General features: G+C 48.2%; 1 non-coding gene across 1 annotated transcript; it reads left to right on the top strand.

Annotated features, from left to right (window-relative positions):
- The first annotated feature begins 2677 nt into the window (after positions 1-2677).
- LOC114812610 lies at positions 2678-2815 on the top strand. Its single transcript, XR_003760261.1, has one exon. It is a non-coding gene; the product is annotated as a small nucleolar RNA SNORA7 (small nucleolar RNA).
- Positions 2816-23160: the final 20345 nt, after the last annotated feature.

Here is a 23160-nt window from a genome sequence, read left to right as displayed (position 1 = left end):
TCGATTCGCCTTCACCCCACATGGCATCAGTTGGGCATCACACTCGGAACCTCTCACGGCCGACCTCCTGATGCCTATCCTTTGGTCACTCTCACTTCACTCTCACTGGCCATTGGAACCTCCACCTGAGATTCTCCTTTCTTCATTCTCCTTCTTTGGGTAACTCCAGCAGAGTGAAAGATGGAAAGGCATGGTTAAACAAGGTTGGCAATCAATCTATTGAAGGATTGGTATTTACTGAGTGCTTCCTGCATGCAGAGCACTATAATAATAATAATAATAATCTATAATTATGGCACTTAAGTGCTTATTATGAACCAAACACTGTTGTAGATACAAGTTAATCAGGTTGGACACAGTTCCTGTCCCATATAGGGCTCACGCTCTTAATCTTCATTTTACATACGAGGTAGCCGAGGCCCAGAGAAGTTACGACTTGCCCAAGGTCACACAGCAGACGTGAGGCAGAGTCGGGATGAAAACCCAGGTCCTTCTGACTCCCAGGCCCATGCTCTTTCCACTAAGCCAAGCCGTTTCACTGTACTAAGCGCTTGGGAGATGGCAATGCAATAGAATGGAGAGGCATGAACGCCCTCAGGGAATTTACAAGCTAGTGGGTTTGGAATTACCGATGCATTTCAGTTATCCCCGATGTCCCCGATGACCCTGTGACCATGGGCAATGATCATGGCTATTGGAGAGAATTATTCACTCACTTCACTCCCGACGAATTGATCCGCGTCGACCCGGCAGTTTGCTCTCCCTTGGTCTCGGTCTGACCTTTTTCACTCCTGGTCAAGGCCCAGTTCAGTTCTCCCCTTTGGCCCACACTGGGGCTAACTCAGCAGCCTCTCCTCCATCCAACAGTCTGGGTTCTCTCGAAGTTGTCAGGACCTCGTTATTTGTTACACGGGGGCCGGGAGGGCCTGCGATTCTGGGTTAAAAACTCCAGACCCCCCTGACTGGTTGCAGAATTTCTATTTTGTTTTCCTCCAATTTGTCTTCGGGGCCTCCGGTGGCCGGCTGGCCCACGATGCATGCGGAGCTGTAGCTGCCAGGAACCCTCGAACGATGCAGGCCGGGGAGCGCCTGATTTATGGCCCAGCTTGTCTTCTGCTTTTCTGAAATGTTTCTCTTTGGTGGGGAACGTTCTGAGATTTAAGGGATGTTGCATGTTTGCTTTGGGGCTCCTCTTCCTCCCTCCCATCACCCTTATCCTCCTTCCTCTCCCGCCTCCCTTCTCCCTCCTTGTGGGGGGTGGAGTTGTCAGTGGCACCGAGAGCCTGGAGTAATAGGACAGGGCCTCTCCTCTCATTGGCTTTCTGGCCCGGATCCCTCCTATTAATAATATTAATAATAATTAAAGTATTTGTTAAGAGCTTATTACGTGTCAAGCACTGTTTTAAGCACTGGGGTAGATAGAAGATGATCAGGTTGGCCACAGTCCCTGTCCAACATGAAGCTCACAATCTTAATCCCCATTTTACAGATGAGCTAACTGAAGCACAGAAAAGTGCTTGCCCCAAGATCACACAGCAGGCAAGTGGCAGAGCGGGGATTAGACCCACGTCCTCTGACTTCCAAGCCCGTGTTCTAGTTTGCACGGCTGTAGACACTGACTCTTGGGGGATGAGCCTGAGATGGGTAGGGTTTGGAAAGAATCGCTGAACTGTCCTGAAAGGAAGGAGAATTTGGTCCTTCTAAGGACTGGGCTGGAACTACCAGTCAATCAGTCTTATTGAGTGCTTATGGTGTGCAGAGAACTCTACTCAGCGCTTGGGAGGGTTCAAAGAACAATGTAATAGACACATTCCCTGCCCACAGAGCTTACAATTCCAGAAAGGGAGACAGACATTAATACAAATAAATACTTTAGAGTTATGTGCATAAGTGCCGTGGGGCTGGGAAAACGGGGGTGGGGAGAGCAAAGGGAACGAGTCAGGGCGACGCAGAAGGGAGTGGGAGATGAGGAAAAGTGGGGCTTGGACTGGGAAGGCCTCTTGGAGAAGATGGGCCTTCAGTAAGGCTTTGAAGAGGGGGAGAGTAATTGTCGGGCGGATTTGAGGAGGGAGGGCATTCCAGGCCAGAAGCAGGATGTGGGCCAGGGGTGGGCGGCGAGACAGATGAGAATGGGGCACAGTGAGAAGGTTAGCACTAGAGGAGCAAAGTATGGGGGCTGGGTTGTAGAAAGGACCCTCACCAATACGACCAGCGAGTCATCGAGAGCTCCCTGACCATCTGTGGTCCAAGAAGGGCTATCGGAAGCCCTGGCCATCCTTCCCACCCCATCTCTTTGTTCCATCCCATCCCTCTGCTCTGTCCCAGATCTTCACTCCAATCTCATCTCTCTGCTATGTAATAATAATAATAACAATAATTCTGGTATTTCTTAAGAGCCTATTGTGTACCAGACACTGTACTAGGCACGGGGGTAGGTAAAAGCAAATTGGATTAGGTACAGTCCCTGTGCCACATGGGGCTCACAATCTTAATCCTCATTTTACAGATGAGGTAACTGAGGGACAGAGAAATGAAGAGACTTGCCGAAGGACTCACAGCAGACAAGTGGCAGAATCAGGACTAGAACTCAGATCTTTCTGATTCCCAGACCCATGCTTTATCCACTAGGCCCTGCTGCTTCCCTAGTTGTGTGGGGACCTCTTCTTAGGAAGGCATCACCCTCTCAGGATCACACCTGGAGAGTTTCCAGTTCTCTACCAGCCTCAGCTACGGGAGGGAGAGTCAAGCAGAGGCCTACCCATTCCACCCCTAGCTTGGCCAGTAGCTAGTGAGTGGAAGGCAATCTCCTAAAAGTCAAAACTCCCCCAAGCTGGGCAGCAGTGGTGTGGGAGAGAGTAGAGGGTGGAGACTCAAGTTCACTGATTGGAAAGAGGCAATAGTAAATCACATCTGTATTTTGACCAAGAAAACTCTACGGATGCACTACCGGAACAATCGCAAATGGAGGCGGGGTGTTTTAGGAGAGATGTGTTCTTGGAGTCGCTATGGATGGGAAACTATTCGACAGCATAAGACAATAAGGCAGGCATCACTGTCTTCAGATTCTGCCAGGCTCTTCCAAGTGCAAATGATAGATGCTAAGGAAATGTGACCCACTGGTTAGTGAAATTAAATTGAATCCAACAGGCAGCCAATATTAAAAAGGCGTGATTATAAAGGCAGATAATCATCAACTGTGCTACCACATGACAAAGGGTCAAAAAAGGGGCTAAGATTATTACCGGGTTGTCTTAATTTAGATTGTACTCTCTTAAGTGCCCGGAACAGGGTTCATAGCTGGTGCTCTGTATAAAATACTGAGTGAATGAAAAATATACATCGCCTATGCACTTTGTTCATTTGATATTTGCCCACTCCTAACCCCACAGCACTAACGTACAGATCTTTAAGTTGTATATTATGTTATTTATTTATTTATAATAATAATAATGTTGGCATTTATTAAGCACTTACTATGTGCAGAGCACTGTTCTAAGCACTGGGGTAGATTCAGGGTAATCGGGTTGTCCCACATGAGGCTCTCAGTCTTAATCCCCATTTTACAGATGAGGTAACTGAGGCACAGAGAAGTGAAGTGACTTGCCCGCAGTCACACAGCTGACAAGTGGCAGATGTGGGATTTGAACCCATGATCTCTGACTCCCAAGACCATGCTTTTTCCACTGAGCCACGCTGTTTTGTCTCTCTCCCTCTCTCTAGTGCCAGCTCGCTATGTGCAAGGAGCAGTTCTGCTAATTCTGTTGAATAATACTCTCCCAACTGCTAAGCACAGTGATCCACTTGTCAGCTGTGTGACTGTGGGCAAGTCACTTCACTTCTCTGGGCCTCAGTTACCTCATCTGTAAAATGAGGATTAAGACTGTGAGCCTCACGTGGGACAACCTGATTACCCTGTATCTCCCCCAGCGCTCAGAACAGTGCTGTGCACATAGTAAGCGCTTAACAAATACCAACCTTATTATTATTATTATTATCTACACATAATAAGTGCTCAATAAATACCACTGATTAATTGATTGATACCCAACAAAACTAAGCAACTAACTCTTATAAAGTACTTTTACCCTATAAGCTGGCCTTAGTTAAGCAGTCAATCAAGGACATTTACTGAGCACTTCCTGTGTGCAGAGCAATTATCTTAAACTCTGGAGAGATTACAATACAATTGGTAGACACGATCCCTCAAGGCTCCCTCAAGGAGTTTATCATCTAGTGGAGGAGAATGACTTTAAATCAATCAGTCATTTGTATTTACTGAGTGCTTACTATATGGAGAACATAAGCACTCGGGAAAGTACAATATAACAGCGTTGGTAGACACTTCCCCTGCCCACAGTGAGCTTAGATGGGGAGACAGACATTAATATAAATAAATAAACGAATAAATAAGTCAATTACAGATGGGGGAAGCAATAGAGTATAGGGGATAAAATACACAGATGCAAAGATACTCATTAAATGTTCATAATAATAATAATGGTGGTATTTGTTAAGCGCTTACTATGTGCAGAGCACTGTTCTAAGCGCTGGGATAGATACAGGGGAATCAGGTTGTCCCATGTGAGGCTCACGGTTAATCCCCATTTTACGGATGAGGTCACTGAGGCACAGAGAAGTTAAGTGACTTGCCCACAGTCACACAGCTGACAAGGGGCAGAGCTGGGATTCAAACCCATGACCTCTGACTCCCAAGCTTGGGCCCTTTCCACTGAGCCGTGCTGCTTCAATGTGGGCAGAGAATGTGTCTACCAACTCTGTTGTATTTTACTTTCCCAAATGCTTACTACAGTGCTCTGCCCACAGTCAGCACTCAATAAGAGTGTGAGCCCCATGTGAGACAGGAACTGTGTCCTGCCCAATTTGCTTGTATCCACCCCAGTACTTAGAACAGTGCTTGGGCCATAATAAGTGTTTAACAAATGCCAGGATTATTATTTCTTATTAATAAATATGGGTGATTAAAGCAGTAAAGATAGTCTCCGCAGCACAATCTCTCCCCTCTCAGTGAAAAGTGTGGAACCTGGGTGAACCACTTGGAGTGGACCCATGTCTATCGGGCCTGATCCTGGGAGGGAGGGAAAGGCAGCGTGGCCTAGTGGATAGAGCACGGGCCTGAGAGACAGAAGGTCCAGGGTTCTAATCCTGACTCCGCCTCTTGTCTGCTGTGAGTCACTTCACTTCTCTGTACCTCTCAGTTACCTCATCTGTAAAATGAGGATTAAGACTGTTTGCCCCATGTGGGACATGGATTGTGTCCAACCTGATTAGCTTGTATCTACCCCAGCGCTTACTATGGTGCCTGGCACGTAGTAAACACAAATAACATAAAAAGCGTGGTGAGAAGGGACGAGGAATGGAAATGTACTTAGGGCCTCACTATTACAGTAGTTTTGCTCCTTAAATGATTCTCTATCTTTGGACCAAGGCCAAGGATTCTCTGGGGCTTAGTTTTGCAACTCCATGGGGGTGAGACGGGACCCTGTAAAACTCGACCTCTGGGGTCATTTCCCCAGTGGGCCCGTCCTTAGGACAGTCCTGCTAGGGAGAAGTAATTTATCGGCCTATGGTAATTAATCATGTCCCAGTGATCGACTGGAGGTTTTTGGGTTTTTTAATCATATTTGTTAAACATTTACAACGTTCCAGACACTATACTAAGTTCTGGGATAGGTACAAACTAACTGGCACTTAATACAGTGCCTGGCACCTAGTCAGCACTTAACAAATATCACAACTATTACTAATTATCATTACAAGCTAATCAAGTTGGATACAGTCCATGTCTCACATGAGGGTCACAATCTTAATCCCCGTTTTCCAGATGAGGTAACTGAGGCACAGAGAAGTGAAAGGACTTGCCCAAGACAAGTGGCAGAGCAGGGATTAGAACCCAGGTCCTTCAGGCTCCAGACCCATGATCTATTCACTAAGCCTTCCCTAACTAAGCACTCCTTTCCTTTTCTTCCACTCCCTTCTGCCTCATTCTGATGTGCTTCCCTTTTTCATCCTTGCTCCCAGCCCCACAGCACTTACGTAATATATCTGTAATTGATTTATATTAATGTCTGCCTTTCCTCTACACTGTAAGCTCCTTGCTGGGGGGGAATGTGCCCGTTGTATTGTTATATCGTACTCTCACAAGCACTTAGTACAGTGCTCTGAAACACAGTAAGTGCTCAATAAATACGATTGACTTATTGCCCGACAGGCAGGCAGAGGCAGGGCAACCCCTCTGCCCCATCGCTACTGTCCACATCCTCATGGAGACTTGTATGACCTGGATGGAGGAGGATGATGATGTTAATAATAATTGTGATATTTGTTAATCTCTTAACACTATCCTAGACATGGGGGTTAAGAGAAGACAATCATGTTGCATCCCTGTCCCATTTTGGACTCCCAGTCTAACTAGGAGGAAGAACGGGTTAAAAAGCCTCATTTTACACCAGAGGAAACTGAGGCACAGAGAAGCCAAGTGTCTTGCCTAAGGTCACACAGCAGGCAAGTGGCAGAGCGGGGATTAGAAGCCAGGTCCTCTGGCTCCCAGGCCCGCCTCTTTTCACTAGGCTATGCACGAGTATGTCCAATCTGATTTGCTCATATTTATCCCAGCGCTGAGTACAGTGCCTGGCACATAGTAAACGTTTAACACAGTTATTATTATTATTTTATGATTCTCTCCAAGTGGCATGAGGATAAGGACTGTTGCGACCCATCCCCCCCCCCCCCTCCTACTACGGGACGTAGAGTCAAGCAGAGGCCTACCCATTCCACTCCTAGTTTAGGCTACAAGTCAAAACCACCCTATTCATTAATTCATTCATTCAATAGTATTTATTGAGTGCTTACTATGTGCAGAGCACTGTACTAAGCGCTTGGGATGAACAAGTCGGCAACAGATAGAGACAGTCCCTGCCGTTTGACGGGCTTACAGTCTAATCAGGGGAGACGGACAGACGAGAACAATGGCAATAAACAGTGTCAAGGGGAAGAACATCTCGTAAAAACAATGGCAACTAAATAGAATCAAGGCGATGTACAATTCATTAACAAAATAAATAGGGTAACGAAAATATATACAGTCGAGCGGACGAGTACAGTGCTGTGGGGATGGGAAGGGAGAGGGGGAGGAGCAGAGGGAAAAGGGGAAAATGAGGCTTTAGCACCCTGTGCTGGGCAGCGGCGGCGAGGGAGAGAGTCGAGGGCGGAGACTCGAGTTGACTGTGCGGAAGGAGGTAATGGTAAACCACTTCTGGATTTTTACCAAGAAAACTCTATGGATAGGCTACCAGAACGATCGCAGATAGAGATGGGGCGTTGGGAGAGAGATGTGTCCACGGTGTCGCTTTGGGTCGGAGACGCTCGACAGCATAGGATAAGACAATTTCTCCTGCTGCCAGCTCAGACCCACGTCACTACCTTTGACCGGGTGTCCCAGATGGGACAGGAGAGAGACTCTGCCCCATCTTTTTACCTTGTATCTATCCCAGCACTCAGTACAGAGCTTGGCACACAAATAATAATAATAATAACGGTATTTGTTAAGTGCTTACTACGTGCCAGGCACTGTTCTAAATTTTGGGGTAGATATAAGCTAATCAGGTTGGACACAGTCCTTGTCCCACACAGGACCCCTAGTTTTAATAATAATAATGATGGCATTTGTTAAGTGCTTACTATGTGCAAAGCACTGTTCTAAGCGCTGCGGGAGATACAAGGTGATCAGGTTGTCCCATGTGGGGCCCACATTTTAATCCCCATTTTTATAGATGAGGCAACTGAGTCACAGAGAAGTGAAGTGACTTGCTCAAAGTCACACAGCTGACAAGTGGCGGAGCTTGGAGTAGAACCTCTGACTCCCAAGCCCGGGCTCTTTCCACTGCGCCAAGCTGCTTCATCAGTTTTAATCCCCATTTTAAAGAACTGAGGCACAGAAAAGGTAAGTGACTTGCCCAAGGTCACACATCCGACAAGTGGTGGAGCTGGGGTTAGAACCCAAGACCTTTTCACTCCTAGGCCCGTGTTCTATCCACTAGGCCATGCTGCTTCTCAGCATAGCAAGCACTTAACAAATAGCATGATTAGTGATAGTAAAGTTTTTATTAAGCACTTACTGGCCGCAGAGAACCGTAAAAGTGCAGTGAGAGAATGCACAGTGGGGAATGAGACATGGTCCCCATCCCCTGAGGGACTCACGATATAATAATGATAATAGTATTCTTAGATTGTGAGCTTCTTGGGGGCCAACGATTGATTATGTGAGTGGTTAGAGGAGATCTATATTTCATCTATGTACTTTTTTTCCAGTGCTAAACACATAGTAAGCACCTAAGAAAAATAATAATGCTTTTTGTTAAGCGCTTATTATGTGTCAAGCACCGTTCTAAGCGGTGGGGTAGTTACAAGCTAATCAGGTTGGACACAGTCCCTGTTCCACATGGGGATCACCATCTTAATCCCCATTTTACAGATGAGGGAACCGAGGCACGGAAAAGGGAAGCGACTTGCCCAAGATCACAGGACAGACAAGTGGTGGAGCCGGATTTAGAATTCAGGTGTTTCTGACTCCCAGGCCCGTATTCTATCCACTGGGCCACCCCATCACTACTACTATTAATAATGGATTTGTCAAGCACTTACTGTGTGCTAGGCACTGAATCAAGCGTTAGGGTGGATACGAGCAAATTGAGATGGACACACTCCCTGTCTCACGTGGGGCTCACATTCTCAAACCCATTTTCCAGATGAGGTAACTGGGGCACAGGGAAGTGAAATGGCTTCCCCAAGGTCACATAGCAGACAAGTGGAAGTGCCGGGATTAGAACCCATGACCTTCTGACTCCCAGCCCCGTGCTCTATCCACTACACCATCCGGCTACTTCTCCTACTGTTACGACAACTAAAAGAATCTGCCCCACCGCTGAGCCATATCCCACGGTGCCACCTCTGTCCGGACCTGGGGCTTCTCAGTGGGGAAAGACCCTTCTGGACCACTGTCCATTGGCCTCCGCCAAGACGTTGAAACTGGTGAGCTGAGGAGACGGGCCGGCTTCGGTGCCCACCAAGGCCGTTCACCATGGCTGCCCACTGGGGATCTCGGGGGTGTGTGGGGGGGGGAAATGACCCCTCTCACTGTCCGGGGAAGAGCAGGCAGGAGCTGGTGGTCTTGGGTGGGGGCAGGTGAAGCCTCAACTGAAACCTGAGGACAACTAAGCCAGTATCCACCAGACGCTCGCCGCCACCCTTACGCCCTCCCGGCCCCACCCCACCCTGCCACGATTCCGTCTTCAACCCTCGTCCCCCCGACACCCCATCTTCTGCTCCTCTCCGCCTCCTGCTCCTTTTCACACTCTCTGCCCTCTTCCCCGTTGATTAACTCGGACCTGACTTTACAAATGTTCCCCTTGTGACGGGTCTGCGTGCACGATTTATGAGGCCAGACCTTGGGGAGGGGATTTGGGGATAAATCATGGAATATTTAGGAAAGTGATCTACATTTATTACACTTAATACTATATTTAACATGTCCAAAAGGACCCCATAAATCAGAGAGAGCCCAGAGCCCGGCACAGGCTCCTCCCGGGACCTGCCCACTCGCAGAGCTTGTGTAAAGTTGGAATTCAACGGAGCCAAATTGATGTTTGAATTCTTTGGTAAGTTTATTTCCTTTTAATTAGGGTAGCACATCACGCTGATGGTTTCCTGAATCTGATGGGGGAAACCAGGTCTGGGCTGCCTTCCTTTAACTCCTTCTATCTCTCGCCCGGCAGGACGTGTGTGTGTCTGTTGTGTGTGTGGTGTGTGAGCTCCCCATTGTGTGCTGGCTGGCCTTCAGTCTAATAAAGGGAAATTCTTTAGGCGTCTGTCATGTTGAGAGATGACAGCGCTGGACAGCTGATCGTTTTTCTTCTCATAATCCCGAGTTAACGCACCGTGTCCCGTTTCGGTGCTTGCCAGCTGCTTTCCTCTCTCCAAATGAGACTCTCATCCCGTAACCCACAGCAGCGCCCCAACCCCTTCGCCTCCGCCTCTGATTTCTCTCTTTGTAGTTTAGTTCATAATAATAATAATGATGATGGTATCTGTTAAGCCCTTACTGTGTGCCAGGCACTGTACTCAGCCTGGGGTGGATACAAGCAAATCGAATTGGACATAATCCCTGTCGCGCATAGGGCTCACAATCTTAATCCCTATTTTACAGATGGGGTAACTGAGGCACAGAAAAGTGAAGTGACTTGTCCAAGGCCACACAGACAAGTGGTGGAGCCAGGATTAGAACCCATGACCTTCTGCCTCCCAGGTCCGTGCTCTAGCCACTACACCATGCTGCTTCTGATTTTCCAACATCAGAGTCCAGATCTCAGGTTTCCGCCTGAGTTTTCTGGCCCCTGCTCCGAGCCCACGGTGTAGACAGGAGGCAGAAACTGCTACCTGGGAGAGTTTTTTTATGGTGTTTGTTCATTCAATAGTATTTATTGAGTGCTTATTATGTGCAGAGCACTGTACTAAGCGCTTGGAATGTACAAATCGGTAACAGATAGAGACAGTCCCTGCCCTCCGACGGGTTCACAGTCTAGTCGGGGGAGACGGACAGACAAGAACAATAGCAATAAATTCAGCGCTTAGTCTGCGACAGGCACTGTTCTAAACGCTGGGATAGACCACAAGTTAATCGGTTTGGATGCAGTCCCTGTCCCTCTCAGGGCTCACCGTCTTAATCCCATTTTGCAGATGAGGTAACTGAGGCAACTGTGTGACTTGCCCAAGGTCACACAGACAAGTGGTAGAGGCGGGATCAGAACCCAGGTCCTCGCTGACTCCCGGGCTTTTGCTCTATCCACTAGGACCCGCTGCTTCTCTCAGAGTCAGGGGGTTCAGACTCTGGGGGCCTCTATCTGAGAGCCAACCCTGGCTCTCTGTACCCGTTTAGTGCTTACTATGTGCCGAGCACTGTACTAAGTGCTGAGCTAGATGTGGTATAATCAGTCCCTGTTCCCCTTGGGGATCACAGTCTAAGAAAGCGGAAGAACAGGTAGTTGATCCCCATTTTACAGAGGAGGAAATGGTGGAACAGAGAAGTTGAGTGGCTTGCCCAAGGTCACACAGGAGACAAGAGGCAGAACCAGGACTAAATCTAGGGTTGTCTGACTCCCAGGCCCATGCTCTTTCCACTGGGCTATGATATTTCATTAACTTTTCACTAACTGCTTCCAACTAATTTACTGTGTGCTTTGGGGGCAATCACTAAGTCACTCTGCAGCTTAGCTGCCTTCTCCATGAAAAAAAATTCCTGCCCTTCCCTCCCTTCCACTGATTCGAAGTGAAGCACGGCCTACTGGAAATAAGATGGATCTGGGAGTCAGAGGATCTGGGGTCTAATCCTGGTTCGGCCACTTGCTTCTAAGTGACCTTGGACAAGAGAAGCAGCGTGGCTCAGTAGAAAGAGCCCGCGCTTGGGAGTCAGAGTTCATGGGTTTGAATCCTGGCTCTGCCACTTGGCAGCTGTGTGACTGTGGGCGAGTCACTTAATTTCTCTGTGCCTCAGTTACCTCATCTGTAAAATGGGGATTAACTATGAGCCTCACGTGGGACAACCTGATGACCCTGTATCTACCCCAGCGCTTAGAACAGTGCTCTGCACATAGTAAGCGCTTAACAAATACCAACATTATTAAGTTGCTTATCTTCTCTGGGCCTCAATTTCCTCACCTGTAAAATGGGAATTCCAAACCTGTTCTCCCTCCTACTCAGACTGTGAACCCCACGTGGGACAGGAACTCTGTTCTACCCGACTATCTTGTGTCTACCCCAGTGCTTGGCACATAATAAGATTTTAGTAATTATTATTCTCATTACTGTTGTTATTATCATCATCTGAGAACCCAAATTAGAACATGCACTGGAAGACCAATCTATCAATTACATTTGTTGATTGCTTACTATGTGCAAAGCTCTGCACTAAAATATCGGGAGAGTACAATATAACAGAGTTAGTAGACATGTTTCCCGCCCTCAGAGAGCTTATAGTTTAGGGGGTGGAGTTTACAGTCCAGAAGTAGAAGCAGAAGAAGTAGAAGAGAAGTGGCCTAAGAGAAGCAGCCTGGCCTCGTGGAAAGAGCACGGACCTGAGAGTCAGAGGTCCTGAGTTCTAATCCTGGCTCTGCCTCATGTCTGCTGCGTGACCTAGGACAAGTTGCCTAACTCCTCTGTGCCTCAGTTACCTCATCTGCAAATGGGGATTGAATCTTTCTCCCTCCTACTGAAACGGTGAGCCTCTTGTGGGACAGGGACAGTGTTCAACCTGATTGACTTGTATCGACCCCCGCACTTAGAAAAGTGCTTGGTGTATAGAAAGTGCTTAAGAAGTACCATAAAAAAAAGAGATGTGGGAAGAAGAAGCTGCCATACCCCACTGACTCTACCTAGGGAGTAAAGATGGGCTATGGACTACAGATGCAGAGATAAAACTCTTAGCTGGTCTTTGGAGTGGGAGGTGCGGTATGTGAACTTAATCCCCATTTTACAGATGAGGAAATGGTGAAACAGAGAAGTCGAGTGGCTTGCCCAAGGTCACACAGGAGTCAAGAGGCGGAATCAGGTCTAGATCTAGGGTTTTCTGAAAGGTGCAGAAGAGTCTAATTTTTTCTTTTCCTTTGGTATTTGTTAAGTGCTTATTATGTGCCAGCCACTCTAGTAAGCAATGGGGTAGATATAAGTTAATGGGATCGGATACAGTCCCTGTCCCACATGGAACTCACAGCCTTAATCCCCATTTTACAGATGAGGTAGCTGAGGCCCAGAGAAGGTAAGCGACTTGTCCAAGGTCACATAGCAAGTAAACTCGGATTAGAACCCAGGTCCTCTGACCCCCAGGCCAATGCTCTTTCCTCTGGGTCATGCTGCTTCCCAATTCTTGGCTGGAGCTCGAATGCTTTGGATGGTGTTGGCTGGATCCGTTTCTGAGTCACCTAACTCCTCATCTCCCAGTCTTGTTCTCCCTCCCTTCCGTGTCACCTGCGCACTTAAATCCATAGCCCCTAAGCACTTAACACTCACCCCCTGCCCCCACCCCCGGAACCCTTATGAACATATCTCCGTAGTAGATTGCTTCCCTTATCTATGGCCCTATTAGATAAAGCACGGGCCAGGGAGTCGGAAAGACCTGGTTTCTAATCCCGGCTCTGCCACTTGCCTGCTGTGTGACCCTGGACGAGTCACTTCATTTTTCTGGGCCTCAGTTACCTCATTCATCTGTCGAATGGTGATTAAGACCGTGAGCCCCATGTGGGACACGGACTGTGTCCAAACTGATTAGCTTGTATTTACCCAGCGCTTAATACGGTGCCTGGCACATAGTAAGCGCTTAGCAAATACCAAAATAATTATCTGTAATTTACTATTAATTGTAAAGCCCTCGAGGGCAAGGACTGTGTCCACTGGTTCTATTAAAGCACTCTCCCAACTGTGTAGTACAGTGGTCTGTACCTACGAAACAATAAATACCATTGACAATGGAATTAAAGTAGGCCACTGAGCATCTTTATAGTTCCATTCCCTTCCATAGTCAGTCGGTCACATCTCCCTGATGATGATGATGGTATTTGTCAAGCGCTTACTATGTGCCAAGCATGGTTTTCCCAGGCTCTCTCTCCCTTCTGTGTCATCTGTGCACTTTGATCTGTGCCCTGTGGACAATATAAGTCCCATCCCCTACCCCACACCACTTACATACATATCTTTAAATTCTATGTTAAAAATTACTTATTTATTCATATGAATATCTATCTCCCCTTCTAGACTATAAGCTTGTTATGGATTGGGAATATATCTACTAATTCTGTTGTACTGTGATTTCCCAAACACTTAGTACAGTTCTCTGCACATGATAATGATAATAATGTTGGTATTTGTTAAGCGCTTACTAGGCGCAGAGCACTGTTCGAAGTGCTGGGGGAGATACAGCGTAATCAGGTTGTCCCACGTGAGGCTCACGGTCTTAATCCCCATTTTACAGATGAGGTAACTGAGGCACAGAGAAGTAAAGTGACTTGTCCACAGTCACACAGCTGACAAATGGCAGATTCGAACCCATGACCTCTGGCTTCCAAGCTCGGGCTCTTTCCACTGAGCCATGCTGCTTCTAGCATAGGAAACGCTAAATAAATACCACCGATTGAGTTTTTAAAATGGTATTTAAGTGCTTCCTCTGTGCCAGATACTGTTCTAAGTGCTGGAGTAGATACAAGGTAATCAGTTTGGACCCAATCCATAACTCACATAGGGCTCACAGTCTTAGTCCCCATTTTACAGTGCGGTAACTGAGGCACAGAGAAGTGAAGTGACTTGCCCAAGGTCACACAGCAGGCAAATGGCAGAACAAGGACTAGAACTCAGGTCCTTCTGACTCCTGGGCTCTATCCATTAGGCTAAATTACTTCTCGCGATTGATTGGATCCTCCTTCAGTCTCCAGCTTGGTCAGAGGCGTGTCTGACCCTGCTTCCACTCTCCCTCACCAATCCCCAGTGTGGGCCTTACTCATTCATTCATTCAATAGTATTTATTGAGCGCTTACTTTGTGCAGAGCACTGTACTAAGCGCTTCGAAAGTAGAAATCGGCGATAGAGACAGTCCCTGCCCATTGATGGGCTTACAGTCTAATCTTATGCCTGGGTGGCATGTCTGACCTCTCCCCCGGGTGCTCTCCAGAGGGATTTTGACCCTGGCTGAGCTGGAGCAAAGATGGCACAGAGGATGAGAAGGGATGCAGGTGCTGGGGCTGAGGGAATTAGAGACACTGAGTTTTCCTGCATTGCAAATGTGGAGTAATAATAATAATAATATAAGAATTATTATTATACTTGTTAAGGGCTTACTATGTGCCAAGCACCGTTCTAAGTGCTGAGGTAGATACAAGTTAATCAGGTTGGACACAGTCACTGTCCCCTATGGGTCTCACACTCTTAATCCCCATTTTACAGATAATAATAATAATAGTATTTGTTAAGCGCTTACTATGTGCCAAGCACCGTTCTAAGCACTGGAATAGATACAAGACAATCAGGTTGGATACAGGCCCTGTTCCACATGGGGCTCACGGTCTCAATCCCCATTTTACAGATGAGATAACTGAGGCACAGAGAAGTGAAGTGACTTGTCCAAGTTCACACAGCAGACACATGGCAGAGCTGAGATTAGAACCCAGGTCTTTCTAACCACCCACCTATAAATAGGGGTGTCTTCTGTTCTAGACTATGTGCTCCCGTGCTCCTTGCACCCTAGTAGACACAAGTATTTGAAGTGGACCAGCACAGAAGCAATACGTTGTAGTGGATAGAGCCAGGAGGTCTTGGGTTCTAATCCCGCCTCCGCCACTTGTCTGCTCTGTGACCTTGGGCAAGTCACTTAACTTCTCTGTGCCTCAGTTATCTTTAAAAAGGGAATTTCGACTGTGAGTCCCTATGGGACAGGGACTGTGTCCAACTGAATTTAGCCGGTATCCACCCCAGCGCTTAGTACGGTGTCTGACACATACTAAGAGTTTAACAAATTCCGCAATTATTATTATTACTGGAGATTTATTTCTAGGCCAGGTGACCAGAATTTCAGAGAAATCATCCTCTCTGTGCCCAGCGGTTCCCTTTGACCTGCCAAGATGAAAGTGTGTTTTGGTTTGAAGCGTCTGGAATTTGAACTCCTTGGTACGGCCCCCTCCCCGAGGCTCTCCTAACAGCCTGTCTTCTGGAGCCACGCTGCCTCACCGCCCCCGGCCCCTGGAAGTCCTGGAGGTCTTAACCTGAGTCTCCTCCTCCCCTCACAGCCCCAGGGTGGACCTCGACACAGCCCTCAAACTCTACCCACCGGCCCAGAATTGGGCCCTGTGGAGCAACTGGTCGAGCTTATTGTAATAATAATAATTTTGGTATTTGTTAAGTGGGGCCAAGCACTGTTCTAAGCTCTGGGGTAGATGCCCACCCCGCATGCTCCGCTCCTCTGCTGCCCGCCTCCTCACCGTCCCCCGTCCTCGCCTATCCCGCCGTCGACCCCTGGGCCACGTCCTCCCGCGGTCCCGGAACGCCCTCCCTCCTCACCTCCCCCAAACTGATTCTCTTCCCCTCTTCAAAACCTTACTTAGAGCTCACCTCCTCCAAGAGCCCTTCCCAGACTGAGCTCTCCTTTTCCCTCTACTCCCTCTACCCCAGCTAAACCTTCTTTTCCCCCCATTTCCCTCTGCTCCTCTCCCTCTCCCTTCCCATCCCCTCAGCACTGTAATCGACCGCTCAACTGTATATATTTTCATTACCTTATTTATTTTGTTAATGAGATGTACATCGCCTTGATTCTATTTATTTACTACTGTTTTAATGAGATGTTCATCCCCTTAATTCTATTTATTGCTACTGTTCTTGTCTGTCCGTCTCCCCCGATTAGACTGTAAGCCCATCAAAGGGCAGGAACTGTCTCTATCTGTTACCGATTTGTACATTCCAAGCGCTTAGTACAGTGCTCGGCACATAGTAAGCGCTCAATAAATACTATTGAATGAATGAATGAATGAATACAAGCTAATCAGTTTGGACACAGTCCCTGTCCCACATGGGGCTCACAGTCTTAATCCCCATTTTGCCAATGAGGGAACTGAGGCCCAGAGAAGTGAAGTGACTTGACCAAGGTCACGCAGCCGACATGTGGCAGATCCGGGATTAGGACCCGTGTCCTCTGCCCCCCAGGCTCTCGCTCTTTCCACTAGGCCACGCTGATCCACTGCCACCAGGGCCCAAACTCTGCGTCCCCAGGGAAGACCTATTCCCCGAAGGGGTCCGAACCAGCCCCCTCCCCTCCGCCCGCCCCCGGCCCAGCCGCACAGACCCACAGATCGTGGGCGTGGGGCAGCCCGTCCGTCTCCCCGCTCTCTTTTTTCCGGGAAAGCTGTTTTGATTTATGAGCTGCAGACAGCACTAGCTGAGTGCCTAGGAGGGCTTGATTACAGTTTCCCAGAGGAAGCTGCCTGTTTCGAGATGGCAAGGTGACAGGGTTTATACAGAACAGCACAACGTGTCTAAGCAGAGCTGTCAGCCGGAGACGAATGAAGTGTCTGAGAAGCCCCATTACTTCATTCACACCTCAACAGGCAAACAATAAAACACTTACACACACCAGTGATTTAGGGGGGAACGTGATTCCCCCCACGCTTAACGGTCGGCCTGTGAAAATTTCCCCAACTTTTCCTTGGATTTGGGTTTCTCGGCAGGAAGGCTCAGAGAGGAAACGGTGGAGAGTCCTCCGACGGCGGCGGGAGGACAGGGCCGTCCAGGCCCCGGGGGATGTGGGTTCCTTTCCAAAATCTCCCGGGAGCTGGCAAAGCTTCAAGCTAGAGAGGAGAAGGCTGAAGGGTACGCTTGAAGGGTCCTAGCCAAGCTGCAATCCAGGAGTTCCAGGAAGGCCCCCTCTCAGGAAGCCCCTGATCTGCCCATTAGAAAGGGACCAGCCAAGCTGGAGGGGTGGTGACTTTGTGGGGATCCAGAGCTCAAGGACATCAAGCAGTTAAAGGGAGTCTCTCCTCCTTTCCAACCTGAAGAAAAGCCCTGTTTCTGAACCCATTCCTGAGATGCCTTTTCAGCTTCCGGCATTTTCATCAGGCCCTTGGCCCTACCCTGAGCCTTCTGACCCGCTATCCGTCGCTCCCTGGCTCTGGCCCAACCTGGGCCTGCGGCTCCTCCACATCCCGGAGGGCTCTGTGGGGCCTGTGGCCCAGCCTGCCACACAACAGCCACAACACACACAGCTCCTTCAGTATCCCAGCTCTGCACTTGTCAGCTGTGTGACTGTGGGCAGTCGCTTAACTTCTCTGTGCCTCAGTTACCTCATCTGTAAAATGGGCCTTAAGATTGTGAGCCTCACGTGGGACAACCTGATGACCTTGTATCTACCCCAGCGCTTAGAACAGTGCTCTGCACATAGTAAGCGCTTAACAAATACCAACATTAGTGGGGGTTTTTTTTGGGTATCTGTTCAGCACTTGCTATGAGCCAGGCACTGTCCTAAGCACTAGGGTAGATACTAGATAATCAGGTCGGACACAGTTCCTGTCCCACGTGGGGCTCACAGTCTTAATCCCTACTTCACAGATGAGGGAAAAGAGGCTCAGAGAAGTTGAGTGGATCGCCCAATGTCACACAGCAGACGAGTGGCAGAGTCGGCATTTGAACACAGACTCTTCTAACTCCCAGGCCTATCTTCTACCCACTACTCCATGCTGTTTCTCAATAATCATGGTATTTGTTCAGTGCTTATTATGTGTCAAGTACTGTTCAAAATGCTGGGATAGATACAAGATCAGCCTGTTAGACACAGTCCCTCTTCCACGTGGGGCTCACACTCTTAATCCCCATTTTACAGATGAGAGAACTGAGGCTCAGAGACTTTAAGTGGTTTGCCCAAGGTCACACAGTAGATAAGTGGCAAAGCTGGGATTAGAACCCTGTTCCTTCCCTCACCCAGGCCCATGTTGTTTCCACTAAGTCACATTGCTTCTAAGCAGTTGTTCTATCTTGATACCGATGTGACCCTGAAAGCTGGGGGGGGGGGGGGGTTCACCACAGGGTAGAGTGGGCTTGGTGGGATGACCCCTGTCAGGAATTTTTGTCCTTCTCATTCTCCTCATCCTCCTTCTCCCCACAAAACAGCAAAGAGGAAAAGCTAGAAAAAGAATAACTAATGGAAGAAACAGAAGAATGATCAGGGGGTTGCGTCTCGAAAAATGTGCCTTCCAGCTACCGTGGACTTTGGTCCATTTTGCCTCTGGTCTGTGCCCTGTCCGACATTTTGTGGTGACGGGTTGGCAAAGGGGTGTCTGGAGTCCTCAATGTCCTCCCATAGTTCTCCTCATTCTTCTGCCAATGTTTCCTCTGTCCCGGTAGAATGAGAGGTCCTACAGGAAGGGGCTTTGTTTGACCACATCAATCAATTGATCCATTATATTTATTGAGTGCTTATAGTGTGCAGGGCACTGTATTCAGTGCTTGGGAGAGGACACTGTTACAATAAACAGACGCATTCCCTGCCCACAGTGAGCTTTCAGTCTAGAGGGAGTGATAGACGTTAATATAAATAGATAAATTATGGATATGCACATAAGTGCCGTGCGGCTGGGGCCGAGGTCAGTATTTTCATTCAATTCAATAGTATTTACTGAGCACTTACTATGTGCAGAGCACTGTACTAAGCACTTGGAATGAACAAGTCGGCAACAGATAGAGACAGTGCCTGCCGTTTGACGGGCTTACAGTCTAATCGGGGGAGACGGGCAGACGAGAACAATGGCAATAAAATGAATAAAGGGAACAAGTTTGGGTGATGCAGAAGGGAGTGGGAAAAGAGGAAATGAGGGCTTAGTTAGGGAAGGCCTCTTGGAGGAGATGTGCCTTCAATAAGGTTTGAAGGCAAGGAGAGTAATTGTCTGTCAGATTTGAGCAGGGAGGGCGTTCAGGCCTGAGGCAAGATGTGGGCGAGAGGTCGGCGGTGAGATAGATGAGACTGAGGCACAGTGAGAAGGTTAGCGTTAGAGGAGCGAAGTGTGTGGGCTGGGCTGTAGTAGAAGAGTAGCGAGGAGAGGTAGGAGGGGGCCAGGTGATTGAGGGCTTTAAAGCCGACGGTTAGGAGTTTCTGTTTGATGTGGCGGTGGATGGACAACCACTGGAGGTTTTTGAGGAGTGGGGAAACATGGACTGAATGTTTTTGTAGAAAAATGATCCGGGCAGCAGAGTGAAGTATGGACTGGAGTGGGGAGAGACAGGAGGTAGGGAGCTCAGCAAGGAAATTGATACAGTTATCAAGGAGGGATAGAATAAGTGCTTGGCTTAAATCGATGGCAGTCGGGATGGAGAGAAAAAGGCGTATTTTAGAAATCTGGTGAAAGTTGAATCGACAGAATTTAGTGATGGATTGAATATGTGTGTTGCGTGAGAGAGGGGAGTCAAGGATAACGCCAAGGTTTGGGCTTGTGAGACACGAAGGATGGTGGTGCCATCGACAGTGATGGGAAAGTCAGGGAGAGGACAGGGTTTGGGTGGGATGACAAGTTCAGTTTTAAATATATTAAGTTTGAGGTGACGGGAGGACATCCAAGTAGTGATGTCTTGAAGCAGCAGGAAATGTGAGACCCCGGAGAGGGAGAGAGATCAGGACTGGTAATGTGGAGTTGAGAATCATCCGCAAAGAGGTGGTAGTTGAAGCCATGGGAGCAAATCAGTTTTCCAAGGAAATAAGTGTAGATGGAGAATAGAAGATGAACCAGAACTGAACCTTGAGGGACAAGGTGGGAGTGAGAACCATTTTACTTCTCCTCTCTAGTTTGAAGCTTTGTCAGCTCCCGGGAGATTCTACTCTAATAATAATGATGGTATTTGTTAAACGCCGGGGTAGATTCAAGGTTATCAGGGTGGACATAGTCCCTGTCCCAGACGGGGCTCAAAGTCTTAATTCCCACTTACAGAAGAGGTGACTGAGGCATAGAGAAGTGAAGTGACTTGCCCAAGGTCACACAGCAGACTAGTGGAAAAGCCGGGATTAGAACTCAGATCCCTTCTGACTCCCAGGCCTGTGTTCTATCCACTAGGCCATGCTGTATCTCTTCATATCCAGGAACCACATGTAAAATACCCAACATACCAAGAATCAAGCAGTCATAATGATTGAGTGTTTACTGTTTGCAGAGCACTGTAGTAAACCCTTGGGAGAGCTAAATATAACAGAGTTGGTAGACACGTTCCCTGCCCACAGAGAATTTACAATCTAGAGGATTGTAAGAATCCAATAATCATGTAGAACATTTCCCAGGGCCTAAGCCTATCTCTCCCCTGGGCCCAGCCCCCACCAAAGCCCCAGACAGGAGCTGATGGCTTTGACTGGTCTGTGACTTCACCCAAGATCAAACTTCAGTTCCAACGCGGATTTTCCGGGCGTGGCGAAGGAAATTTGGGATTCGTTCTTACCCGGCAGCTTCTCTCCACTATTATAGCTCAGTCCTTTCGCCGGAGGCTGATTGGGCAGAACCTCCTCTCCTGCAGCCCCACTCCTCTCTGCTATCAGACTCCCTAGAGTCCTCTTTGCCCCACAGTGACCCCGTCGGCCCTGCCTGCGGAGTCCTCCGTTGGCTAGTTTCTTTCCTCTCAAAGAGACAAAGCCTGGGTTCTCCTGGGGGCAGTTTTTCAGACATCCCACCACTGCAATATTGAGTATCTCTGGGTGGATTCACTAAAGCATTTCAGTTGTATTTATTGAGTGCTTACTGTGTGCAAAGCTCTGTACTAAGCGCTTGGGAGAGTACAATATAACAATAAACAGACACATTCCCTGCCTCCTGACTCCCCTGCCCACTCCCCTCTACCGGCTTTTCCTGCTTCTCTCTCTGGGCTACAGTCTCCTCTGGAAATCCCCTCTCCCCCCACCATAACCCCCACTTCCCTTCCTCCTTTTATTCCTACTTCATTCCCTCCCTCCCTCCAAGATTTCTTAAAATCCCTCCCCCTTAGGGGAAGCCTTCTCTGACTGCTAGAAAGACAAACCAGAGGCTCTAATCTTGGCTCTGCTTCTTCTCTGCTGCGTGACCTTGGACAAGTCACTTAGCTTCTCTCTATCTGCTTCTATCTCAGTTCCCTCATCTGTAAAATGGGAATTAAATCCTCCTCCTTCTGACTTGGACTGTGAGCCCCATGCGGGACAGGGACTGAGTTGGATCTGATTATCTTGTATCTACCCTAGCAGTACCGTGCCTGGAACATAGTAAGCGCTTAACAAATGCCATTAAAAAAAAATTAAAAAGGGGAGGGGTTTTAGCCTGGAAACTGTAAGCTCCTCTTGTAGTCAATAAGTTCTTCATGGATCAACTCTACCAACTCTAATGTTACGTATTCTCCCAAGTACTTATTTCAGTGCTCTAACACACAGTATACACTCAATAAATACCACTGTTTAGTTGCTTGATTGATTGGTCCTCAACTCGACTTGTAAATGAGAAGAAACGTGGAACTGGGAGTCCAAGGACTTGGATTCTAATCCCGACCCCACCAGTTGTCTGCTGTGTGACTTTGGTCAAGTCGCTTCACTTCTCTGTGCCTTGGTTACCTCATCTGTAAAATGGGGATTAAAACCACGAGCCCCATGTGGGACGTGGAGTGTGTTCAATCTGATTACATCTCCAGGTGCTTAGTACAGTGCCTTGCACATAGTAAGAACTTAATAAATGCCATTTTTAAAAAAGCTAGGCTCTAAATCTAATAAAATTCTTCATTTGCTGTCTTATTCATCCCAGGACTTGGCACTCTCTGTCACCCCTGTCCGGTCTAAAAGAGTCGTGGGCGTCTGATTTGGTTTAGTCTGTGTCTGCCTGGCCTGAGACATCAACAGAAAGCTTTGGTCAGTAAATATGATTGATCAATTGATTGGAGCAGGGAGCGACCTGTGTCCGCCTTGGTTGCCTCAGCTGCTCCACCAGTGGCCCGGATGTCGGGGGTAGAGGGCAGGGGCTACCTGGAGGTGGCTATGCAGGTAATGCCAGGCCTGGGGGAGGCCCCAGAATCAGAGAAACATGGCAATGAGGGCATCTGACCAGCGTGGATGACCTGCGGATTGGGGTCCACCGATCCCACTAATAATAATAATAATAATAATAGTGGTATTTGTTAAGTGCTTACTATGTTCCAGGCACTGTACTAAGTGTTAGGGTAGATACAAAAGGACAAAGTCCCTGACCCACATGGAGCTCTAGGTCTTAATCTCCATTTTATAGATGAGGTTATGGAGGCCCAGAAAAAACTTGCCCGAGGCCACACAGCAGACACGGCGGAGCCGGGATTAGAACTCAGGTCCTTCTGATTCCCAGGCCCATGCTCTGTCCACTAGGCAACGCTGCTTTCCCCGTCTAGAGGGCAGGGAGTCTGCCAAATAGAGATGAGGTCGGGACTCAGATCGGGCCACTGGGGACACGCGGTGGATTCCAAGGGGCAAGCAACAGGGGTAGCGGCCTTCCTGGGGAGAACAGAGCTTTGTGAGATATATGGGGAATACATGCTTTCAAACCCAAAGTAAATCTATTGCAGCATGTCCCGAGGATGAACCTTTCCATCTGACCTCTCCAGTGC

The sequence above is a fragment of the Ornithorhynchus anatinus genome, chromosome 5 (assembly GCF_004115215.2).
Source record: "Ornithorhynchus anatinus isolate Pmale09 chromosome 5, mOrnAna1.pri.v4, whole genome shotgun sequence".
NCBI classification, from domain to species: Eukaryota; Metazoa; Chordata; class Mammalia; order Monotremata; family Ornithorhynchidae; genus Ornithorhynchus; species Ornithorhynchus anatinus.
This window is presented reverse-complemented; position numbering and strand designations above follow the sequence as displayed.